A 12,724-nucleotide genomic window follows, 5' to 3' on the forward strand; every position below is an offset into this window, starting at 1 on the left:
AGAAGATGTGGCATATATATACAATGGAATATTACTCAGCTATAAAAAGGGATGAGATGGAGCTATATGTAATGAGGTGGATAGAACTACAATCTGTCATACATAGTGAAGTAAGTCAGAAAGAGAAAGACAAATATTGTATGCTAACTCACATATACGGAATCTAAAAATGGTACTGATGAACTCAGTGACAAGAACAGGGAAGCAGATACAGGGAATGGACTGGAGAACTCGAGGTATGGGAGGGGGCGGGGGGTGAAGGGGAAACTGAGAAGAAGCGGGAGAGTAGTACAGACATATATATACTACCAACTGTAAAATAGTCAGTGGGAAGCTGTTGTATAACAAAGGGAGTCCAACTCGAGGATGGAAGATGCCTTAGAGGACTGGGGCAGGGAGGGTGGGGGGGAATCGAGGGGGGGGCGTCAAGGAAGGGAGGGAATATGGGGATATGTGTATAAAAACAGTTGATTGAACCTGGTGTACCCCCAAAAAAAATAAAATAAAATAATAAAAAAAAAAAAAAATGAATTTGCTGAGTGTAGAATCTTTTTTTTTTTTTAATATATATTTATTTGGTTGTGCTGGGTGTTGTTAGTTGTGGCAGGTGGGCTCCTTAGTTGCAGCTCCAGGGCTCTGTAGTTGTGGCCTGTGAACTCTTAGTTGCAGGATGCATGTGGAATCTAGTTCCCTGACTGGGGATCGAACCCGGGCCCCCTGCATTGGGAGCGCAGAGTCCCATCTACTGTGCCACCAGGGAAGGTCCCCTGAATGTAGAATCTTTATGTTCAAATTTGTATTTTATGTGAAATGTATCTCATTGTTTTAATTTGTACTTTGCTGATTAGTAATAAAAATGGGCATCTTTTTGTATTTATTGGCTCTTTTGAGTTTCCATTTGGGAATTATCTTTACATGTTTTTGCTGATTTTTCTCTCTATCTCTGTCATTTCCCTATGATATTTAGGAGTGTGATATCTCTGATACCAATTCTGTTTTCGTTGTAAATGGCCCTCTCTCTTTATGGTGTGTTAATGAACAGTGATTCTGAATTTTAGTTTTGTCAAATGTATTAGCCTTTTTCTTTATGGTGTTGAGTTTTTGTGTCTCATTTAAGAAATCCTCCGCCAAGCTCCGATTCTAAATATGTTCAGGTTGTCTTCTTCAGCTTTTGATGTTTGGTTTCATGTTTAAATTCTCAGTCAACCTGAAATTGATTTTTGTTTATGACAGAGTATGACAAGTTTATTGATAATGGTTTCAGATTCCACAGTGCAACTAATCTTTAAGAAATAAATGATCGATTGTTAATTTTGGTGCAGTATCAAAGAAGACTCTTCACAATTATCTGAAGAGGTTGTAAAAATACTCCTCCCTTTTCCATTTGTGTATCTGTGTGTAGCTGAAGTTCTTCATATACTTCCATCAGAACAACATATCACAAACAGATTGACTGTAAAAGCAGATATGAGAATCCAGCTGTCATCTGTTAAGTAAACATTAAAGAGATATACAAGGGACTTCCCTGGCCATCTAGTGGTTAAGACTCTGTGCTTTGACCCACGTGCTGTGTGGTGTGGCCAAAAAAAAAAAAAGTAAACAGGGATTCTTGTACCATCTTTGCAACTTGTCTGCCAATCTAAAAAATTATCATAAAATAAAAAATTGCCTTAAAAAAACAGATATGCAAAAATGTAAACTAATGCTATTCTTCTAAATTTTTTGTTTTGGAAAATAGAGTTTAAAAAAAATAAAGATATTTATGTTTACATGTAATGGCTTATTGTTATTATTAACAGATGAGTAATAATATTTTTAAAAACTCAGTTTTAACATTATTAATGAAGTTTAACACTATTTGAAAAGATTTTAGGGACTTTCCTGATGGCGCAGTGGTTAAGACTCTGCACTCCCATTGCAGGTCCCGGGTTTGCTCCCTGATCAGGGAAATAGATCCCACATGCATGCTGCAACTAAGAATTCGCATGCCACAACTAAGGAGACTGCAAGCTGCAACTGAGCCCTCCTGCCGCAACTAGGACCTGGTGCAACCAAATAAATATTTTTTTAATTAAAAAATAAAAAGATTTTAGCAGAGTCTTACCACATTTTATAGAAATGAGAGAAACTTATTTTGAAAGAATGGGTAAAGAGATCAAAACGATACTGTATGTCTAAGAATCAATTAAAAAATATTAAAATTCACAAAATAAGTAGAAGAATATTATATAAAAATACAAAATGCTTTTTCTATTACCTAACATTATCTCTTCTTTCTTTTTATCATTCAATCAATCAATCATAGTTAAGGTAACTAATTTCAGCTGGCTGCTAAAACAGATTAAAGCCCTGAAGTCCAGTGGCAGCATTAAGGATGGTGATATGTGGATGAATTATAAATATATTTTCTGTATTCTTTACATATTCTGAATGTAGAAATGACAGGATTTTGCAGTAGATTACAAGTGCACTATGAGAAAAAAAAGGAATATAAGATGACTCCAAGGGATTTGGTTTGAGCAACTGCAATAATGGAATTGTCATTTATTGAAATGGGGTGAGATTGAGCAGGAACAAATTTTGGGGAAAATCATGAATTAGTTTTGGGCATCTCAAATTTAACATGACCATCACGCACACGAGTGGAGCTGTCAAGCAGGCATTTTGGAGACACTCCAAGGATTAAACAGTACCCCAAATTAATCATTATAGAATTTAGGAAAATTTTATATTTTGAAATAATTTTAGACTCAATAGTGTTGTGACATTTCATCCAGCTGTAGCTTGCCACGATCACTACAAAGACATGCTAGTTTCTCTGAAAAAATAATGTTATTCAACAATTTAGAATTTATCATAACATGAAATATATATTTAAAAAAACTAATTGTATTTTTTTAAAAATAAATGTAATTAATTAATTAATTTATGTATTTATTTATTTATTTATTTCATCGGCTGTGTTGGGTCTTTGTTGCTGCACATGGGCTTTCTCTAGTTGTGGCGAGTGGGGGCTACTCTTCCTTGTGGTGTGCTGGCTTCTCATTGCGGTGGCCTCTCTTGTTGCAGAGCACGGGCTCTAGGTGTGTGGGCTTCAGATGTTGTGGGACACGGGCACATGGGCTCAACAGTTGTGGCTCACAGGCTCTAGAGCGCAGGCGCAATAGTTTTGGCGCACAGGCTTAGTTGCTCCTCGGCGTGTGGTATCTTCCTGGGGCAGGGATCGAACCCGTGTCCCCTGCACTGGCAGGCAGATTCTTACCCACTGCGCCACCTAGGAAGTCCATGAAATATATTTTGACCAAAGGTGGATTCCCCCTTTGCCCCTCTTACTATCAACTTTTTTTTCTGTTTTTGGCCATATCACATAGCTTGTGGGATCTTAGTTCCCCAACCGGGGATTGAACCTGCGCCCTCAGCAGTGAAAGTGTGGAATCATAACCACTGGCCCACCAGGGAATTCCCTCAACATCTTATTTTTATTTGTAATTTTATTTTTAAAAAATATTTATTTATTTGGCTGCACCAGGTCTTAGTTGTGGCACGCAGGACCTTCACTGCAGCATGCAGGATCTTTCTAGTTGCAGCATGCAAGATCTAGTTCCCAGACTAGGGATCGAACCCAGGCCCCCTGTATTGGGAGTGTGGAGTCTTAACCTTTGGACCACCAGAGAAGTCCCCTTTCTTACTTTTATTTTTTTATTTTTATTTTTTTTATTTTTTTGGGGGTACACCAGGTTCAATCATCTGTTTTTATACACATATCCCCGTATTCCCTCCCTTCCTTGACTAAAAATATGGAACGCTTCACAAATTTGCGTGTCATCCTTGCGCAGGGGCCATGCTAATCTTCTCTGTATCGTTCCAATTTTAGTATATGTGCTGCCGAAGCGAGCACCCCCTTTCTTATTTTTAAATATTTCAAACTTGCCATGAAGTTGAAAGAACATACTGAACTGAATACACTTAGCTTGGAACCATCAATTGTTAACCCTTTGCCACAAACTGCCCCAACCATTATCCATTTTCCCCACTGCTTAACCATTTAAAACTAAAGTGAAGACATTATGACAGACCCCTAAATGCTTTGGTATGCATCTCCTAGGAAGAAGGGCATTCTTCTACTCAGACACAATACTGCTATTTTACCTACAAAAATTAAAAATAGTTCAGTTATCTAATATATAGGCCATGTTCATATGTCTTATAGAGCTGGTTATTTATTTAGCCCAGAGCCCAATCAAAGTTTATACATTACACTGGTTTTTATTGTCTCTATATATTCTTTTAATGTAGAACCTTGCCTTTTTTTTTTTTCAAACTCCATGATGTTATTTTGAAGAATCCATGTCAACTTCTTGTGGAATATCCCATATTATGGATGTCTAATTGTTTTCTCACAGTTTCTTTTAGCTTGTTTTTTTTGTTACCTCATTTCCCAGAAATTGTAAATTACATGTAGAGTGGTGGTTCTCAAAGTAAGTGATTTTGCTCCCAGGGGACATTTGGCAATGTCTGGAGATGTTCATTTAGTGTACAGAGGTCAGGAATGTGGTGAAATTTTCTACAATACACAAGACACCTCCCAAAATAAAGAATTGGCTGGTCCTAAATGTCAATAGAGCTGAAGTTGAGAAACTCTGATCTAGAGCGCCACTGTCTGTGATGATGGAAATGTTCTATTTATGCACTGTTCAATATGGTATCCTAGTGCCACATGTGGCTATTCAGCACTTTAAATGTGGATAGGGTGACTGAGAAGCTGAATTTTCCATTTTGAGTAATTTCAAGTAAATAGTCACATGTGGCTGGTGGCTAGCTTACTGGAGAGCGTAGATTTGCAGGTTTAATCAGATTTAGGGTAAACATCTTTTCAAGACAGGCAGAGATGAAATAAGGAACAAAGGAACTATATAAAACAGCTAGAAAACAGTAAGATGGCATTAGTAAGTTCTTACCTTACATGTAAATGGGTTAAATTCTCCAATCCAAAGGCACAGTGTGGCTGAATTGATAAAAAACAAGACCCAACTATATTTTACCTGCAAGAGACTCACCTCACCTTTATGGATACACAGAGGCTCAAAGTAAAGGAACAGAAAAAGATGCAAATGGAAACCAAAAGATTGCAGCAGCCATACATATATCAGAAAAAGACTTTAAGTTCATAACTGGAACAAGAAACAAAGAAGATCATTATATAATGATAAAGGGGATACAACAATTATAAATATATATGCCTTCAGCATCAGAGCACCTAAATATATTAAGCAAATGCTGACAGATCTGAAGGGAGAAATAGACAACAAATCAATAATATATATATACAGTAGGGGACTCCAGTACCCCACTTTCAACAATGGGCAGGGAATTCCCTGGTGGTCCAGTGGTTAGGACTTGCTGCTTTCACTGTGGGGGCCCAGGTTCGAGCTGCACAGTGTGGCCAAAAACAAGCAAACAAACAAAACCCAAAAAACAAACAAACAAAAAATGGACAGATCATCCAGACAAAAAAATCACTATTTTGACTTCAACTACATTTCAGACCAAATGGCCTTAACAGATATATGAAGATCATTTCATCGAACCAGCAGAAGAATACACATTATTCTCAAGTGCACATACAACATTCTCCAGGATAGATCACATACTAGGTCACAAAATAAGTCTTAGCAAATTCAAGATAACTGAAATCATACCAAGTATCTTTTCTGAACCCAATGGTATGAAACTAGATATCAACAGGAGGAAAGCTGGAAAATTCACAAAATATGTGGAAAAATCAATGAGTCAAAGAAGAAATCACGACTTCCTAGGTGGTGCAGTGGTTAAGAATCTGCCTGCCAATGCAGGGGACATGGGTTCGAGCCCTGCTCTGGGAAGATTCCACATGCCCTGGAGCAACTAAGCCCATGTGCCACAACTATTGAAGCCCATGCGCCTGGAGCCTGTGCTCCACAACAAGAGGGGCCACTACAATAAGGAGCCCATGCACCACAATGAAGAGTAGCCCCCGCTTGCAGCAACTAGAGAAAGCCCATGTGCAGCAATGAAGACCCAACACAGCCAATAAATAAATTAAATAAATAAATTTATAAAAAAATAAATTAACTAAAAAAAAGAAGAAATCGAAAGGGAGATTTAAAAATACTTTTTTTGTAAAATAATATATGTTTATTGTAGAAAACAAAGACAAGCAAAAAGAGAAGTAACCCACAATTCCATCAACTACATAAACCACTATTAGTCATTTTCCTATGCACATATTTTGTAATAAGATCACATTATAATGTTTAGTAATCTGCTTTTTAAACTCAATCGGCTGTCCATGTATTTAAATGTTTTTTTCATGACATCATTTTAGTAGTTGCATTGTGTTTCTTCACATGAATAAACTATATTTTAAACAATGCCCTGTTAAAGACTTGTTTCCAACCTTTCTTGCTATTGATACAATACTATAATGAATACCCTTGTAGTCAAATCTTTACAAGCCTATTGTATCTTTTCCATAAGATAAATACCTAAGTGGCATTGCTGAACCAAAGATAGTCACATTTTTGGATTTTCTTACTTCAATTGCCAAATATACCTCCCCAAAGTAGCAATTTATATTACAACCAGACATATAAGACCTGGTAATAACAAACCTTAACATTACTGTATGTAAAAAAAAATCTTAAACAAACATGAAAACACAACATACCAAAACTTATTGGATGCAGCAAAGCAGTTAAAGAAGAGGTTTATAGCAATGAACATCTACATTAAGAAAAAAAGATCTCAAGTCAAAAACCTAAGTTTGCACCTTAAGATATTAGAAAAAGAAGAACTAAGCCTAAAGTTAGCAGAGGGAAGGAGATAACAAAAGTCAGAGCAGAAGTAAATAAATGGGGAATAGGAAAACAATAGAAAATACCAATGAAACTAAGAGTTTGTTTGTTTGTTTGTTTTTTGGCTGCACCGCGCAGCTTGTGAGGGATCTTAGTTCCCCCACCCAGGGTTGAACCCAGGCTCTCAGCCTGGACAGCAAGGAACAACCAACACAGCCAGTAAATAAATAAATAAAATTAATAAATTAAAAAAAAATTCACAGCAGCATTATTCACAGTAGCCTACCACTGCCAAACTAAAAAATTTATGAACAATTTTTTGTTTTTATTTTTATTTTTTCTCTTTCCTTATATAAGTTTTTTTTTTAATATTGGAGTATAATTGATTAACAAGTGTGTTAGTTTCAGGTGTACAGCAAAGTGATTCAGTTATTCATATATAAATTCAATTGTTTTAAACATAGCCCAAACAAGGAGATTTTCAGCCATTTAGAACATGCCTGCTTTGCACATCCCAGAAATGATGTCTTAAGTCTGCTAGCCACAGAAAAGATAAATTCTGGGGCTACAAAGACCCCAAGGTGCTGCTGCCCTTCAGAGCTTTCTGACCCGGAGACTCCCCACCAGACTTCTGAGCAACATCACCTAGATACATAAACCCGCTTTGCAATTGCCTTCTCCTCCTGGAACAGGAGTTTGCCTACACCCCTTTGGAGTAGCAGCCCCCATGCTGTAGCTTCAGTATTTCCGCATACCATAACGGACTTTTCCCATATGCAAACCTGTCAACGTTCTACCCAAATAAAGCGTTTGTGTGCTACTGCCACCTTAATATCTTTTTCCTTAATCAGTCTAGCAGTAACTTGAATACCCTACTCACATGTATGGCTCCCCACCTCCCTCAACACACATACACATTTAGATCCCTGATCCATTTGGAGTTTATTTTTGTGAGTGGTGTGAGGTACATATGTAATTTTATGTTTTCTCAGATGGCTAACCAGTTAGCTGTCTTAGCACTTTTCATTAAAAACTCCATTTTTGCCGCAGTGATCTGAAATACCACCTTTATGAACTAAAATTCCATATGTTCTTGGGTCTACCTGAGATATTCAATTTTTATTTCATTTGATTCCTATTCATGTGCCAATACCATAGGTTTAATTATAGTTGCTTTGTGCTATGTTTTAACGTCAGTAGGGCATCACAGCCTGTTTTTCAGGGCTTTCTTATCATCAGATGTTTATTCTTCCATATAAACTTTAGCATCAATTTGCCTAACTCCATTAAAAAGAAAAAAGGTCGTTGGCATTCTTATTAGGATTATGTTATACCTCTCAATTAACCCTGGGAAAATTAATATTTTTATAATGTTAAGCTGTTTTATTGAAGAACAAGTGATGTTTTTCCTTTTGTTCAAGTCTATTTTGTGTTTTTCAAGAGTGTTTTAAAGTTGCTCATGTGGGTTTTATGCATTTCTTTTTAAGTTTAATCCAAAGTTTCTTTTTTTGCTACTTAACTGAGTTTTTCTCTACCAGGTATCACCTTACTGGTTATTGGTTTAGTAGATGGAGGGTTTTGATTTCTAAATGGCAATTCCATATCCTGCTAAGATACTGAATTCTTTCATTGCTTACATTAATTTTATCATTGATACTTTAGACCTTTCCATGTATAATGACATATCATTTGCAAAAAGAGATAGTTTTACTTCTCTTGCAATGATTATGTTTGCAATTAATTTCTCTTATCTAATTGCATTAGCTAATGTCACCAGTACACAAAGACACACCCAGACACACACACACACACACACACACAGCTATAGATATAATAATCACCTTAAGAAAGTATTTACGAACTTCTATTTTCTTGAGTGCTTATGTCAATAATGGCTGTTGAATTTTGTCAAAGCCTCCATTAGCACCAGTGGAGATAATCATATGATTTATCTTCTTAGATGTATTGATATAGTATGCTAGTGGATTTCCTAATAACTGAACAAACCTTGAATTCCTAGAGTAAATTCCACTTGGTCAAGGTTTATTATTTTCTTAACGTGGTTCTGTATTCTACTTGCTAATATTTAACATAGCTCATTTGAATCAATATTCAAAAGTGATATGGCTCTGTAATTTTCCACTTTTGTATTCTGTCAGGTTTTATATTACTGTTATCTTGCTTCATAAAAGGTATTTGGAAAATCTTTATTCTCATTGCTCTTAAACAATTTATGGAGTATGAAAATATCTGACCTTTGAAGATTTGGTATAATTCCCTTACCAAAACATCTGGGCTCACATTTATGATCTACTAATGCTTCACAACGGTGCCCAAACAATTCAATAAGGGAACAAATAGTCTTTTCAACAAATGGTGCTAGGACAACTGGATATCTACATGTGAAAGAATGAAGCTGGATACCTACCTCACACCATCTAAAAAATTAATTTAAAACAGATCAAAAAACTAAATGTAAGAGCTAAAACTATAAAACTCATAGAAGAAAACACAGTGATAAATCTTTAGTAATCTTGGATTTGACAGTGGTTCCTTAATTTGACACCCAAAGCATAAGCAACCAAAAAAAAAAAAAAAAGTTGACAAGTTGGACTTTGTCAAACTTAAAATTTGTTATACTTCAGAGGATACCATAAAGAAGTGAAAAAATAACCTACTGAATGGGAGAAAATGTTTGGAAATTATATATCTAATAAGGAACTGGCATCTAGAATATATAAAGAACTCTTATAATACAATAGTAAAAGATTAAATAAGACAAAACAATTGAAGGATCTGAATAGACATTTCTCAAATATACAGAAAAATCATTGACAAGAATTCCCTGGTGGCGCAGTGGTTAAGAATCCGCCTATCATGCAGGGGACACGGGTTCGATCCTTGGCCCAGGAAGATTCCCACATGGCGTGGAGCAACTAAGCCCACAAGCCACAACTACTGAAGGCCATGCACCTAGAGCCTGTGCTCCGCAACAAGATAAGCTACTGCAATGAGAAGCCCACACACTGCAACGAAGAGTAGCCCCCACTCTCTGCAACTAGAGAAAGCCCACATGCAGTGACGAAGACCCAACACAGCCAATAAACAAATTAATTAATTAATTAATTAAAAAAATCACTGACAAGCACATGCAAATATGCTCAATACCCACTAGTCATTGAGGAAATTAAAATAAAAAATACAATGATGGGCCCTTCCTCCACTAGGGACAGGGTGGCACCTGCCACTCTCAAGACTGCTCTCCTAATGCAGAATAAACAGATCCTGCTGTAGCCTCAAAGAACAAAACAAAACAAAACACAAAAAGCAAAAATATCAAAACTACAAAGAAATACTTCATACCTACTAGGATAGCTAGAAAATACTTTTTAAAAAAGACAAGTGTTGGCATGGATGAGGAGAACTTGGAACCCCCATACACTGCAGGTGACACATATGGTAAATATACTTTTACAATATGACCCAGCAATCCCACTCCTAAGTACATATCCAAAAGAAATGAAAACATGTCCACACAAAAACTCTTACAACAATATCTCATAGCATTATTCACAATGGCCAGAGTGGAAACAAACCAAATGTCCATCAATTAACAGGAATATTATTCATTACTTAAAAAAATAAAATACTGATAAATGTTACAGCATAGATGAACCTTGAAAAGTTTATGCTACATGAAATAAATCAGTCACAAAAAGTATTTAAAAATACCTATGGTATTTAGGGCTTCCTAGGTGGCGCAGTGGTTAAGAATCCGCCTGCCAATGCAGAGGTCACGGGTTCGATCCCAGCTCCAGGAAGATCCCACATGCCACGGAGCAACTAAGCCTGTGTGCCCAAAAAATAAAAATAAAAAAAAAAAAATAAAAATAAAAATACCTATGGTATTTAAAAAAAACTTACATGAAATTGTCAGAATAAGGAAATTCTATAAAGACAATAAATAGATTAGTGGATGCTTAGGGTTGGGGATGGGATGGGGTATTTGAGTGATTAAATTATTCTAAAATTGACTGTGGTAGTGGTTTCAGAACTCTGTGAATATAAGAACCACTGAATGTATACTTTAAATGGGTGAACTGTATGGTATGTAAATTGTCTCAGTAAAGTTGTTACCAATACCCTATACCCCAAGCCAAAAAGCAATTCATCTGGGCTTGATGTTCTTTTGTAGTGTAAGCTCCTATAAAATTTATCTATCTTGGTTTGCACTGATATTCTATTTCTAGGTTTCTGTTTTTGTTTTTTGAGCTTGGAATTTATTTTTTATTATTATCTCATTTATAAGGATAAAAGTGTTTAGGATGAATTTCCCTCAGATCACTGCTTAAAAGGTAGCCCATGTTATTTATAATAGCCAAAAAAGTGGAAACAACCCAATATTCATCAACAGATGAATGAATAAATTATGATACATCCATACAGTGGAACATTATTCAATAAGAAAAAGAAATGAAGTATGAATACATGGAACAACATGGATGGACCTTGAAAACACTGTCACTCAGAGAAGCCAGACACAAAGACCACTTATAATATTCCATTTATATGAAATGCAGAGAACAGGCAAATCTATAGAGGCAAAAAGTAGATTTGCTGTTGCCTCAGGCTCAGGGGTAGAGTACGGGATTATGGCCAAGGGGGTACTGGATTTTTTGTGTGTGTGTGACTATGAAAGTACTAAAATTAGTTGTGGTGACAGATGCACAACTGTGAATATACTAAAGGCCAATGAGAGAATGTAAATTGGTATAGCCACTATGGAGAAGAGTACAGAGGTGCCTTAAAAAACCAAAAATAGGGACTTCCCAGGTGGCGCAGTGGTTAAGAATCCACCTGCCAGTGCACGGGATATGAGTTCAATCCCTGCTTCAGGAAGATCCCACATGCCAAGGAGCAGCTAAGCACCTGCCCAACTATTGAGCTTGGGCTCTAGAGCCCGTAAGCCACAACTATTGAGCCCGTGTGCCGCAACTACTGAAGCCCATGCACCTAGAGCCTGTGCTCCACAAGGGAAGCAAGAGAAGCCACCGCAATAAGAAGCCCACACACCACAACAAAGAGTAGCCCCTGCCTGTCCTAAGAAAGCCCATGTGCAGCAGCGAAGACCCAATGCAGCCAATAAATAAGTAAATAAATAAATTTATAAACAAACAAACAACAAAAACCCAAAAATAGGGCTACCATATGATCCTGCAATCCCAATCCTGGGCATATATCTGGAGAAAACCATAATTTTAAAAGATACATGCACCTCAATGTTCACAGCAGCACTATTTACAATAGCCAAGACATGGAAGAATCTAAAAGTCCATCTACAGATGAATGGATAAAGCATATGTGGTATACGTATATACAGTGGAATACTACTCAGCCATAAAAAAGAATGAAATAATGCCATATGCAGCAACATGGATGGACCTAGAGATTATCATAATAAGTGAAGCAAATCAGAGAAAGACAAATATATGATATCACATATATAGAATCTAAAAAAATGATACAAATGAACTTATTTACAAAACAGAAACAGACTCACAGACTTTGTAAACAAACTTATGGTTACCAAAGGGGAAAGGTGGGGGGGAGGGATAAATTAGGAATTTGGGAGTAACATATACACACTACTACATATAAAATAAACAACAAGGACCTACTGTATAGCACAGGGAACTATACTCAGTCTTTTGCAGTAACCCATGTGGAAAAAGAATCTGAAAAAGAATATACACACACACACATATATAGCTGAATCATTTTGCTGTACACCTGAAACTAACACAACATTGTATATCAACTTTAATAATAAAAATAAGTTTAAAAATTTTTTAAAAAGCCAGTGAATGGTACACTTCAAATAGGCTAATTGT

At 36.3% G+C, this 12,724-nt stretch overlaps 1 non-coding gene across 1 annotated transcript; it reads right to left on the reverse strand.

Annotated features, from left to right (window-relative positions):
• Positions 1-3,791: 3,791 nt before the first annotated feature.
• LOC130837581 (U6 spliceosomal RNA) lies at positions 3,792-3,898 on the reverse strand. Its single transcript, XR_009049355.1, has one exon. It is a non-coding gene; the product is annotated as a U6 spliceosomal RNA (small nuclear RNA).
• Between the last annotated feature and the right edge of the window lie 8,826 nt (positions 3,899-12,724).

Source organism: Hippopotamus amphibius, chromosome 15 (genome assembly GCF_030028045.1).
Source record: "Hippopotamus amphibius kiboko isolate mHipAmp2 chromosome 15, mHipAmp2.hap2, whole genome shotgun sequence".
Classification (NCBI taxonomy): domain Eukaryota; kingdom Metazoa; phylum Chordata; class Mammalia; order Artiodactyla; family Hippopotamidae; genus Hippopotamus; species Hippopotamus amphibius.